We start from the raw sequence: 14,231 nt of genomic DNA, 5'->3' as shown, positions 1-14,231 counted from the left end.
CTCATTTTCCCATTCACACACTCACTCTTAGTCACACACACACACACACACACACACACACACACACACACACACACACACACACACACACACACACCCTACATGCTGGAAAACTTTCTGTGCGCTAGTGCCCCACTGTGTGCAGCTGGTGCCCTTCTAGATTTTTATGTCCCTCCCCAGAGACAGCTTTTGCTGTGAAGACCACATCATATGATTATATAATTTTCATTCTAATCAAACCATTCAGTGACACCCCCCCTCCCTCCCCGTGTCTTGTATGGAAGCATCTACATTCACTGTGATTTTCTGCTCAATGCATTCTCCCAAATAGGCCCATCATCCGGCCATTCGCGTGGAGCCGTGCGCGACAGACACTAGCCAGGATGTCCTGATACTATGCCACGATACTGTAGCCTATCAGACAAGGTGTTCATAGCAAGTAACATCTCAAAACCAATGATGAGAATTGGTGTTTATTAATGAAGCCTCAGCCTTCAAATAAAAACTAAAAATATACAATGCCATTACATCTGCATTGAAAATAAAATACAAATAATGAAATGTCACTGGCTACAGAAACCCCAAATTACACAAACTTGTAATTATAAAACAGTACACTTTCAGAGATAAAGTAGGCTACTTGCTGTACCTGAACATGGGGATTAGTTATATTGTAGGCCTATACCAAAACTACACTGAGAGTGTTAGTTACTGTATACTATACATATAGCTATGTATAAGCATGTAAGTGATTGTATTTTTGCCCCCTGCTGTTGGCTGTTAATATTGCTTTAATAGACTTTTTTTCCATCCAACGGACGTCAGTTGGATGGCCGTTCTGGACCTTTCCAGAACGCACAGATTGTGAGTCCGTCCCTGCGTACAGGTACGTACAGGACTGCTAGTGGGATGTCAAGGCTAGTTTAACTGTGCGATGGCATGTGAAAAAAATAAAAAAAAAGTAATCAGAACTGTGTTTAAAATGTCGTCCCAGTATTGCTACAAAGGTTCAGTCAGTGTAGCTAAAGCTAGGTAAACCAACCATGTCGCTGAATACAGATTAGAACAAATACAAAGAGACATCTGATAAGCGACCTCTGTCTGTTTCTGTCTTCCAGTAAAAGTAGGGAGAAATTGCACAGACCGAGATAAAGGGAAGGTTTGTACATGCTTCTCAAAGTCTGCTCCTTATCAAACTCTCCATGACTGGCTTCTCCACGAGCCCCCGGGGTGCCCAGCGGGCTAAAGAAAGAGGGAAAGAAAGGGATGAACTGCATGCAGAATGGATAGTGCTGCATTAAACATTGCCGTGAACTGGAGAGCAGTTGTGTAATTAACATTTTGAGGGCAGAGCAGTTAGTTCAAAGAAGCAAAGTGTCCTAATCATTAGTGGGGCTTGACACGCACAAGAGGACCAAGGTTAAAAAAGGACTCAATCCTTAGCAGCTCCAGCTCCATATATGAGGAAAACTGGAAGTGATCATTCATGTATCACAAAGAAAAACTCCACTCCTCTTCCCTCCAACACATTCTTGTCCAAAAGATGAATATGTTCTCCAAAGATGGATATCTAAAACTTCAGGGTCCTTCTAACTAGTGACTTTATTTTTCTGCTGAGCACTTTGTTTTTCTTTAATCACAGAGCTTGAATTAGAATAACCGGTCCACTTACATCATGTTAGACTTCTTGTCCTCCAGCTCTTTCACTGTCTGTTTAACTTACTTACATTATTGCCAGTCTGTGTTGGACCTCGGAAAGGTTCCGTGGTACTTCTTCTAAGTCACTGAATCCATTCTGTTTTTCTTGCCTGTATTTGAAAGGATAAGCCGGGTAAGTAAAACCTCCACACACATCATCCTGCACGTGCCAACTAAATACATATTCAATTAAATTAAATTAAGTTAAATTACCCCATTCCTAACCCATGCCCATCTCCAATTCTCATTCCAGCTCTCCAGTGCTCCACCTTCCCATAAAAGGCAATGATTTACACTGAATCACAGTCATTCACATATTAACCCTCTGAGGTCTTTACCTCATTTTCCTTTTTAAAAGGTATTTGCATATAAATGATCCCCATGTGTTTCATATCAAAATGTTCAGAACAAACTCAGCTTTCCGTAGGTGGGGCCCAATTTTTTTCTAGAGCAATGTGTAAAAAGATAATCTCTTATACATCCAAGACCTTCTTCCGGGATTGCGCCGTTGCCGCCGGAAATTCCATCGGATTTCACTTTTTTCGGCCGGATGTCCGTCATCTTATGCTTTCTTTGTGTTGGAATTTTAAACTGGTGGATTTATGAGGACTATGGTTGACTGCTCCTCAGATCTCTGCAGGGTAAACAACTTTTGAAGGTACACGTTTCATCAAAACAAGTTCCTTCCTGAGGCTATTTTGCAGCTGCACCGTGGCTCTGCCCGGTGCTTAGCGCCGCCCATGACGATTGTGATTGGTTTAAAGAAATGCCAATAAACCAGAGCACGTTTTTCTCCCATCCTGGAATGCAGGTTAAAAACGCATCACACAAGACCTAAACTCATTCCTTGTCATGCCTTACTTATGCTGTTATAATCACGGTTTAGCCTCATGCTGACCTCATATGTATTCCTGATATTATTAAAATTCAATTCTGACTCTGAGTCATGCATGATAAGCCACATTATGTCCCATTAATTCTGTGCAGTCTTGAGTTATTCTATTATTCTAAATATATCGGTCTTCCTTTGTACTACAGTGTGGCTTCATGGTGAACTTCCCCTATTTTAAATGTCATTTCACCCTGACTATGTTTTGATTTTTTGACTGTCAGCTATGTCGAAACACATTAATTTAGCTTAACGCTAAAGGGGGAAAGTAGCCGATTTTAAACCCATCCGAAGCAAGTCTCTTAACTTTGATGGAGTGAAAAACACAGTGAGAGGGTCAAAGTTCAAGATTAAAACGCGGACAACACCAAAAACAAGTTCACTGCTGTTTTAATGTACACAGTGCCATGGATATGCATCGCTAAGCTTCTGTTATTTACAGTCTATGACTACAGACAGAATATAAAGTGCAAAGTGAAAATAGACTGAAAAAAGAATGAATGATTGCACATTTGCACCTCAAATTAACATCATGTGCTGGTTGTAATATAAGGTTTTCTGCGGAGGTGAGACACAAGCCGTTGTCACGTGACCCCACATTGATCACTTCAGGGTTATATGCATGAGCACATATGTGATTTACCTCATAGGAAGTCAATAGTTATGAGGAAGCAGACGCTCTTTTCTCAGGATAATCTCACTTTCCAATAAGACTGCAGGGTGATCTCACGTTCCAGTAAGACTGCAGGGCCCCCTGGGAATCACACATGATACGAATCTCCACAGTCAGTCAGTCAGCCAGCCAGCCAGCCAGTCAGCCAGAGTATTGTGCTTCAAGGTCAGCCATTCCTCCCATACTGAGAACACACTACAACTATTATGTTTCATACACGGAATTAAAAGCAAGCATTAAGAAAACACAGATGCTCAGACTCAACAACAATAAATCCTATTGGGATACCGGATTATGAAACTATTCAACCGCTGTTATTCAGCACTTACTTTATAGTGTCGATAATCTCTGAAGTGAGTCATGGAGAAGCAATGTATTCCAAAAAAATGTGAATTAGACAGCTGGCTGCTTTGATCTGTGTCCTTTGATAAAGTGAGACTTTGGGAGAGCCTAAAATTAGCAACACAACAGATTGGTCCTTCAGTTCTCCTGCACTAAATACATAAACAACGCACAGGCTTCAAGATGTACTAACATACATATGTGTGGATATGACTTTCTTTTTGATTTGCTTAAAAGTTTGAGGAATTTTAAAAACAATAAAGCCTTTGAAAGTACTGTATAAAGAGTAAAGACAGAGTTGTGTCATTGAAGCTCCGGAGCACCCTTTCCTTTTAAGTTAAACTGGAGAGTTTTTAATTTTACTAATCAGTGGCTGCATTGGAATATGTTTTGTGAAATGAGCAAATTTTCACAACATGAAAGGATTATGTGGAGGAGTTATGACTTGAATAGCTGTAGAGTGAAATAACTAATGCAAATATGAGCCCCACTGCACTGTTTGTACACACTTTTACATTTCGTTTTCAGTGTTCTCACCTTTTCAGTTACGGTGTTTTATGGCAATTTAATCACCCAGGAGAGAAAATTGGACAGAGCTGAACGCACAACATTTAAGATCATTAGTGGCCACCACCTCTTCATGGCACTCGGTCCAAAAACAAGGAGCACAAAGTGATCAGTCACATTCCTCTCACTCCCTTTTCAAATTCCTCAGATGCAGAAACACCTGTTCAAGGGCCTGAGGCTGTCCAACATTTAAACTTTATAAAAGGGATTCTGTCATTAGCACACAGACTGTAAATGTTCGAGCAACAAGCACCACACACAATGGCCCAACTCAGCATTAATGTGTGAGAATCTCTACATGGAGGATGTCTTTCTGTGAGATCTGTTAGATCTTTATTACCTTGTTGTTTTGTTTTTACTTGATTTTATGGTTTTTAGTAAAGCACTGAAAATGTCCAGTATTTGCTTTCGACCTATAATCCAACATAGGATGAATAAATATAACATAAAATAGTCCTAATTTCAAGGCTCAGGGGGAAAAAGATGACTTTGTAACATCTGCCCAGGACAACACATTCTCACTCCCATTGCGTAAAATACGGACGCTCGGTCAGGTGCCTTTGACGATAAAAATCTCCTTTACCGTCAAACCTAAACATGCTTTTTATAGCATGGTGGCCCTGTGGCCTCACAGCAAGAAGGTTCTGTGTTCGAATCCAGGTCGTTCCGGGGCCTTTCTGTGTGGAGTTTGCATGTTCTCCCCATGTTTGCGTGGGTTTCCTACGGGTGCTCTGGTTTCCCCCACCATCAAAAACATGTAATAGGTTCTCCAGGCAGTGCCCTTGATCAAGGCATTGGCTCAGATCTGGAGTTGGTCCCCGGGCTGCCCACTGCTCCCTTGAGGGATGGGTTAAATGCAGAGAATGAATTTCGCTACATGTACTGTACGTGTATGTGACAAATAAAGTACCTTTACCTTAAACGTGCTTGGCCAATACTATTGGTGTCATTTTTGCTGCAGTTAGGTTATGGAAAAGGTGGTGGGTGGGCTTACGTTTCCATGTCACGCGGGACAACAAGGGACAGGCAACGGTTGGGTTTAGGAAAAGAACAATGGGATGGTTGGGTTCAGATAGTCCTGTGTTCTATGACCCATCCACCACCCCAACCAGCCTCCCTACGCGGATTTTCGGCTTTTCATACTACTCGCTACCGTGGTCGCTCTCCGGTTCGTGCTACACACGGTGAAGGCCGCTTTTTTTCGTTGTATCTGGCGCTGACAGCCACTGCCCAAACGTCCGTATTTTACGAGTTTGGAGTGAGAACGGGTTGGCCCAGGAATATATGTTGCTGTCAAATGAGACAATAAATAAATATATTTGCACACACAACACATGTTGTATATCAGGAATAAGCTTATTTTTTTTGAATATGAATAGTTGTGAGGACAAAACCTAAGACATGAACAAAAAGACAAAAAAACAAAAACCCGTCTAATTGTGTTAATTGCCCGTATCAAATCGCACCTACAAAAAGATTGTCACAACATCAGCCTTGATGTGACTTCCCTTTCACCACTGGGATATTGTCTTGCAGAAATATACGTTGTTCTCCACCTAATTAACAAATATAACCACAATCAGTATGGAAATTGGGGTTAGGGTTATGATCACAATTCTCGCATCCTTAAACAATTAGCAGTATTCACACATACACACATGCATGCAGATGCATTCTTCAGCCCTAATGCTCTAAAATGCATTTTTAGACATCAGCAAACATTTGCATAACAATTTTAACCATCTAGTGTGTTATGTGTTTTTAGTACAGCAAAAATATAAAACAAAAAGGGCATTGGAATGCATTTTGTGATCCAATTGAAAAAAATCATTAATTTGTTCATTGTTTAAAGACTATTAAAGACATATCATGGTGAATACCACTATTTGTTTCTGATTGGCTGGCAGATGTACATTAAAACTATATAACAGACCACCCCAAACAATGACCTGGTTTATACATAGATGTCTTAAGAGAACTGGATGTTCCAAGATGGTGCTCGATTTATGCTGATAAAATTTGTTCGGTGTGCGCATACCATAAACATTATTTATTTTTATTTTTTAATCCTGGGATGTTTGACTTTTTGAGCCCCTAGATTATGCACATTAGTCTTTGCAGCTGTTCCTTTTGTGATGGTTATGTCAGGGGGAAAGTATGATTCGCTAAGTGTGCGTCACTTGACCTACAATTCTGACAAGAATTGACAAAAGCCCAGCATGGTTTCTAGGGGCTTAAGTAAATCCACTACTCTAAAGTGGTGCACGGATCTACACAACTTCCAGGTAATCATAACAAAAATAGTGCTGCTTGGGGCAACGTCAATTTTATAATACAAAAATCCACCTTATTTGGGTATATTCAACCTTGTTGTTTGTTTACCGTTTGATCATCACATCTAATGTTCATTGTACTGCTTTTATACAAGGTTTTAAATTTTAACCTATTTAATCACTTCCTATGTAGTTTTTGTTGAGTAATTGATTGTGATTAATAACACACTCATTCCTCCTTATAATTATCAGTAGTTACACTGATTACTCCATTCAGTTAGATTTAGTGAGAGCTTGGAGCAATGAACCAACAACAATCTAGACTCTTTGCTGTGTTTTAAAGGGGAACTATGCAGTTTTTTTTTGGTGGTCGTCTCGCTTCCCCCGGGCGCCTGTGAGTGGAAAAACCACCCTTGTAACTTTGGGCTGGCACTCACGTCATGGCTGAGTCGGCAAAAAAGAAGCAGAAAGCTGGGAAAGCATTGTCGGAGGAAAAGAGAAAGAGGAAACGGCAGACTGACCGAGCGAGGAGTCAGACACGAGTAAACATCGGACCTGTGTTTTCAGAATGGCGAGAACTGAGACAAACAGAAGCCTGCAAATCCGATGCTGAGCTGGCATTCTTGCTGTTGCACTTGTAAGTATCTTTGGGATAAACTCTGTATAATCTTTGTATTTCTTGTTATTGTGACCTCAGGATGTTTGCTATTGTCTGTAAAGGTTTTTATTATGATCGCTGTCTGTTACGGGCTTACTAGCTGTCTTCCTCAGTGGACGTGGCTCCATGCATTCGCCGGCTTCTTTGAAAACAAATGCACATGAGCAGAGGGAGAAGACGGGAGACGGGGAAAGTCACCAACGAGTTTTTACAACAGTGTTGCCAAATATCTATTCCGAAGCTGTGATGCGCAGATGATAATACCGTTTTACGACCTGCCCGATCTGTTCCACGCTAGCCTCCACCCAAGCTAACGTTAGTTTAGCTAACAGCTAATTCGGCTAACCGCTAGCCGACAAATAACGCATGCGCAGAACGGATCGTGCAGGCAGAACGGACAGCTAGATTCAGTCTAAAATAACGTTAAGTCAAACATAATGGGAAAAGCAGTCTACAGCAAAATTAAGACTTTACAGTAACAATAAAGACAAGTATTGAGTGATTGTATTTGAAATGAGCACAATTAAAGCAGAACTGACGTAACAGCTGTTATATATGTTAACGTTTGTTTTGAAGTTTTATTTTGAGGGTCTTTTAAAAGTTTGCATGCTGTCTCAGCTACCGGTTAGCCGAATTAGCTGTTAGCTAAACTAACGTTAGCTTAACTCTGGAGGCTGACGGACGGCAGACCGCTACAATCAGCTAGCGGTTAGCCAAATGAACTGTTAGCTAAAGTAACGTTAGCTTCCCAGTGGAGGCTAACGGCAGACCGCTATAATCACCTAGCGGTCCGCCCGAATTAGCTATTAGCTAAACTAACGTGAATTAGCTATTAGCTAAACTAACGTGAATTAGCTATTAGCTAAACTAACGTTAGCTTCCCGGTGGAGGCTAGTGTGGGAACGGATCGGGTAGTGTCGTAAATTATCGTACCACAGCGCATGCGCAAACATCTTGCGCTTGACCCTATCCTATCAATATGGGCCAACCTTAAGAATGCTTCCAGCGCCTAGTTGAATCAATGCGACAAAGAATTAAGGCAGTTCTGAAGGCGAAAGGGATCCCCCACACCATTACACCACCACCACCACCAGCCTGCCCAGAGGTAACAAGGCATGACGGATCCATGTTGTCATTCCGTTTACGCCAAATTCTGACTCTACCGTCTAAATGTCTCAACAGAAATCGAGACTCATGAGACCAGGCAACATTTTTCCAGTCTTCAACTGTCCAATTTTGGTGAGCTTGTGCAAATTGTAGCCTAATTTTCCTATTTTTAGTGGAGATGAGTGGTACCCAGTGGGGTCTTCTGCTGGTGTAGCCCATCCGCCTCAAGGTTGTGCGTGTTGTGGCTTCACAAATGCTTTGCTGCATACATCGGTTGTAACGAGTGGTTTTTTGAGTCAAAGTTGATCTTCTATCAGCTGGAATCAGTCGGCCCAATCTCCTCTGACCTCTAACGTCAACGAGGCATTTTCGCCCCCCAGGACTGCAGCATACTGGTTTTTCCTTTTTCAGACCATTGTTTGTAAACCATAGAAATGGTTGTGCGTGAAAATCCCAGTAGCTGAGCAGATTGTTAAATACTCAGACCAGCCCGTCTGGCACCAACAACCATGCCACGCTCAAAGTTGCTTAGATTAGACTTGCTGGAGATTCTGCAATCCTTATGCTTTAAGACCTCACAGCAGCATTCCACACTGTTGACCACAGTGTTCTTATCTCTCGTCTCAGGCACATTGTGGGGATTAAAGGCACTGCACTAGAATGGTTTAGATCATATCAGAGAGAATGTTCAAAGTCGGTTTCGGTGGATCTACTTCACCTGCAGCACCACTGACGTGGTGTTCCCCAGGGTTCCATTTTGGCGCCGATTCTCTTCTCCCTTTATTTGCTTCCCCTTGGTTCCATATTAAAGAAGCATAACATCAGTTTCCATTTTTATGCAGATGACTCACAGATCTACTTGCCTATAAAAAGGGTGATAATTCACTAAAAAGACTGCTCGATTGTTTTGATGACATTAAAGCCTGGATAGCTTTAAACTTTTTACATTTTAACGAAAGTAAAACTGAAGTCATGATATTTAGACCCAGTAGTGCTCTAGGCCCCTCCCAATTGGGCCTGGGTCCTTTGTCACCATATGTTAAGTCCATGGTAATTAACCTTGGTGTAAAGATGGATAGTGAGTTTCAACTAGAGAAGCAGATCAATTCTGTTGTAAAAGTTAGTTTCTTTCAACTCAGGCTGCTTACCAAACTGAAGCCATTTTTTATCTTTCACTGATTTTGAGAGGGTTATACATGCTTTTATCACAACTCGCCTAGATTACTGTAATGCTTTATATGTAGGTGTTAGCCAGGCCTCTCTCTCTAGATTACAAATGGTTCAAAACGCAGCCGCTCGACTCCTTACCGGAACTCGTAAACGAGAGCACATTACACCTGTTCTTGCCTCCCTTCATTGGCTTCCGGTTTGCTTTAGAATACATTTCAAGATTCTGTTGTTTGTTTTTAAAGCTCGCTGTGGTCAAGCCCCAGCTTATATCGCTGAACTACTAAAGCAGCACGCTCCTCTGAGGTCGTTAAGGTCTGCTGACCAGCTACTCCTTGTTGTCCCTAGAACGCGGCTCAAAAGTAGGGGAGACTTTGCATTCTCAGTCGTGGCCCCAAGGCTTTGGAATGAATTGCCTCTGCATGTCAGATTGGCCCCTAGCGTTCACAGTTTTAAATCACGACTTAAAACTCACTTTTATTCATTGGCTTTTAAACCTGCTTGAGAGTTTTGTATTTGTATTGTGTATTTTATTTCTCTAGTCTGTCATTTGTTTGAAATGTTTGTTTTGTTACTCGCATGTTTATGATCATGTCAATTTCCAGCACTTTGGTCAACCTGGTTGTTTTAAATGTGCTTTACAAATAAAGTTAAATTGGATTAGATCACGTTTCTTTTCCATTCTGACATTCAGTTTGGAGTTCAGGAGATTGTCTTGACCAGAGGCCTGTACTACGAAGCACGATTTGGCGCTAACGAGCTAACTTAAGGCTCAACCCAGGATTTTCTGTACTACGAAAGTGGATCAGTTGTTATCGGGTTCAATCGCCGTGGTAACTCATGCTAAATGCTTAACCTGGTCGGGAGCAGGTTAAGTAGGAGATCAGAGATCAACCGGTGTAAAAGCACCGCCTACTGACCAATCAATAGGTCGATTGATAACGGTGTCACCGCTCTTAAAGAAGATCAGGTGAAATTTGGTGCAGAGAGAGAGAGAGAGAGAGAGAGGGGGAGAGATTGGGAGAGAGGGGGAGAGAGGGGTGCGCTCATAAAAGTTAAATTATTTAGAGACCAACAACCCTGTTAACATGGGTATTTTTATGAAATATAGCCTATATATTTTAATGAGAGGGAATTACATATCGGCTTCTTGAGCCGTGTGTCGCCAATGCGCACATTGGTTTGAATTATGTTTTTATATATTTTATTTGCTCTCACGATCGCTTCCACTGCCAGGGTTGCAACTGAAATAATAGGCTAAAGCAATGGCAGTTTATGACCAGATCTTGGTCCTGACTGATGGGGAAGTGATATTGGAGTTGTGATTTAAACATCTACAGCGTCCTTCCTTCCGGTTTTAGGAAGCAGCGACTGTATTGCGTTTTCCCTGGAAAACCGAGTATGTGTCCTTTATATTTATGTAGAATTATAATTTGCTCTTCTTATATATAACATGCAGCTCTGGTAGATGTTTGCGATTGGTCGTGGTGCGCAAACACCGCCTCTTTTATGTGAACGCGCGCGTCTCTAGATTGGACAAACCTGGGTTGATTGAACTAGTTGATAACCACCTTCGTGACACCGGTTATCCGGGACCGCAGTTGTTAGGGTTAGTGAAGCCGGATTACTGAAAGACATCCAGGCCATTTTGATCTTGCTTCGTAGTACAGGCCTCAGGACTAAATGCATTGAAGCAGCTACCATGCGATTGGTTGATTAGATAATTGCATTAACGAGAAATTTAACAGGTGTTCCTAATAATCCTTTAGGTGAGGGTACATCAATATATCACAGCAGCACATATAGCTCTGCACCCGTACTTGTCATTGTGGTGTAATTGGTAGCGATGCTGCGTTGCTGTGTGGAAAAGAATCCGCCGACATTGTTGCTTGATTATAAAGGTTTATTTACATCGAAGAAATCAGCATCATTTGACAAGCCCTGCAGAGCTCGGAGAGGACCTGTTTTCCCAATTCTCCAGTGGTCCTCTGACTTTCTTTTTCTTATCATGGTATATATTCTATAATGTGTGTAACATATATGGGGGAGGAAACAATACTTTGACCAATGGCTATCATCCTTTTGGAACCAAGCCAACAAGGGAATCCCTAATTCTTTCCAGATGTTTCCAGAGAAGTGTCCAGCGAATGTAGGCTAAAGTTCATACAAGTTTCTTTGTTACCAAAAACTTAAGACAAAGTTTATAAAAGGTCCGTTATAAGTCCAGATACTACAACATTAACACTAATGAGGCGGACTCCAGATGTCCAGCGCCTGCCAGTACATCCTATCAGTTGGCTGCTGTGCCGTCTGCCCGGGGACCGGAACGGACACGCTCATCCTCTTCTTCTGCTCTGCACACCCTTCAGAGCTTTGGACTACTCCGACAGATTGACTCAAAACAGACAAATACCCTTTGCTAGTTCCGAGACATTTTAGTCTTTCTAGTGGCATATCTTTCCTGATCTGTTCTCTCTTGTTTTTCTGTCCTTGTTTCCACTTTGTCCTCCCTCCTCTGTTTTATTATTTTCGGTTGAAATAACTTTTCCGAAAAAGGTAAACAAGAGTCAGAGTGTGTAATTGAAAGACGGCGCTGCAACAATTCCATGTCAAAGCTGCAGAAAAGAATGAACTAGACCACAGAACTGCACACGGTGGTTTTTTGAACATTATACTTTTCTGCTCAGCAGTTTTGCAGTAGGCTTAGTTAGTTAAGATAATTAGGCTTCTTTAATTAGGCAGTTAATTAGCAGGCATCTATTGCTCATATAAAGAGCTACCTTTAATGAGGGTGGCAGTAGAGCATATTTATTTTCATTTTTATTTGAGGCAAAAAGGATCAAAGCAAAGACACAAGATTGTATACATCCAAAAATGTGTTTGAGGAATTTCTGTATCATTTTATGTACTTGCTGACTGTGTGGGAAGATGTATCACTGCTTGTGCTTGCCATGTTGGACCGGTGCATTTGGCAACAAGCAGGGAAGAGTGGGAGCATCGCAGGCAGCTATCTGAGGAGCACAGAGGACTGAGGGAACAGACAGAAAGCATGCTTGGGGAAATTAGGACAAGGTTGTTGTTTTTTTTTAATCATGGTTATTGAATGACACTTCACGTCAAATCCTGTAGGATTAAAGGAGAAGGTAGTGAGTGTTCATATCAGAGACTAGGCATTTAAAACAGCCTTGACACCTTCTTTTCAAAGTAGGTCACAAAATCCTCAGGGAAAAGTGAGAGATGCCAGTGGAAGGTGCTAAGGTGAGAAATATAAATACATCAATGTTTTCTTGTGTTTTAACAGCAGGAGATTAGATTTGAGAATGGCAGGTTTATTGAACGACTCAACCTATACCACATCCCACCAGGTTATTTGTTCATTTTAAACAGGGGGACGACCCCACCCTATCCCTCCTCACCCCCCTTCAAATAGCCATACTGATATTTATTTATTTATGAACATTTATTAGAGGATCAACCCCATGAGATGCAGCATCTTGTTTTCATGGGGGTCCTCAGGATCATGTACAAAAGACATATGAGACATTCTGGTTGGGAACTGGATGTACATTGCTGACATTTGATGTAGGACTTTGGTAACTCCATGGCTTTTTCCAATTAGTCAAATACTTCTATTGTAACACTTGTAACATTCCCATCAGCTTCAGCGGTTTTATGTTTATTACTATGCAAATGCTAACACACCAAACTAAGATGGTGAACATAGCCAACGTTATATAGCAACTGCTAAATATAAGCAGGTTAACATTGTCATTGTGAGTAAGTTGGCAAGCTGATGTTAGCATGTAGCATATGCAGCGTCACAGAGCCGCTAGCATGGCTGTAGACTTTAAGTCTTGTTTAAATATTTTAACCATTTATTGCATTTTCTAGGCATTCTCTTTTACCAAAGCTTTTTAGTTTTTTTTTCTACAACTTTCTTCAGCACCACAGGATCTCGTTTAGTGTAAACTGTGGTTTCCCTCATGTGGCATTAAACTGGTTTGTGAGGAACCTACCAGGTGAAAATTGAACAAATCCATAAAACGATGCAATTCAAACTGGCTTGGTCATTGATTAGCACACACACACACACACACACACAGTGTTACAAAACCAATCATTCCTTGAACTGCACTGATTTTCCTCAGAAGAAGAAGCTGTGCAAGAAGAATTGGTTCCCACGCCTCGGCCTTTCAAATCATTAATCCTTGTCTTACAGCTCTACACTGTGGGAGTGCGTGTGGTCTACTGTGCGAATCTGCATACTGTATGTATGCATTTGTGTGTAGGAGGAGGATGGTTCACAGAATGCTAACCTAGATTATGTTTAGTCAATCAAGTGATGAGGAGGCGTCCACCATTGATGGCTGTTGTTTCTAATTTAGGTGTACTTAATTTCAGGTTTCCATTGTGCCTGGAAGTGTGTAAATAAATGAAAATTAGATCTTCCTATGATGATCTCTTAGAGATACAATTGCCATGGTGCTTTTAGAAAACATTTTAAAATAGTTCAATTAACATGGATTTTTGTATTACTGCCCCTTAATATTTTTATTACTGTTTTTTGCAGCCACTTTGTGTATAATTGAAACATTTCTGATGCCTGTGCCCCCCAGGCACTGTGACAGACACACTGCTTCCCCCTCTTCCTCTAAGGATTTTAAATGAAAGGTTTGAAAGCATTTCTGAATTTGTCCTGGACCAGAACATACAGTAAACAGCCCTAAAATAGCATCTGAATAATGCACCGTTGACTTTAGACTAGCGCCACTGACTTTAGACTAGGTTTTTCCTGGTCTGTGGCGGAATTGTTTTCTGAAACTGCAAAATATCCCCAGGGAACGTTAGCGCCTGAAC

Source organism: Perca flavescens, chromosome 2 (genome assembly GCF_004354835.1).
Source record: "Perca flavescens isolate YP-PL-M2 chromosome 2, PFLA_1.0, whole genome shotgun sequence".
NCBI lineage: Eukaryota > Metazoa > Chordata > Actinopteri > Perciformes > Percidae > Perca > Perca flavescens.
This window is presented reverse-complemented; position numbering follows the sequence as displayed.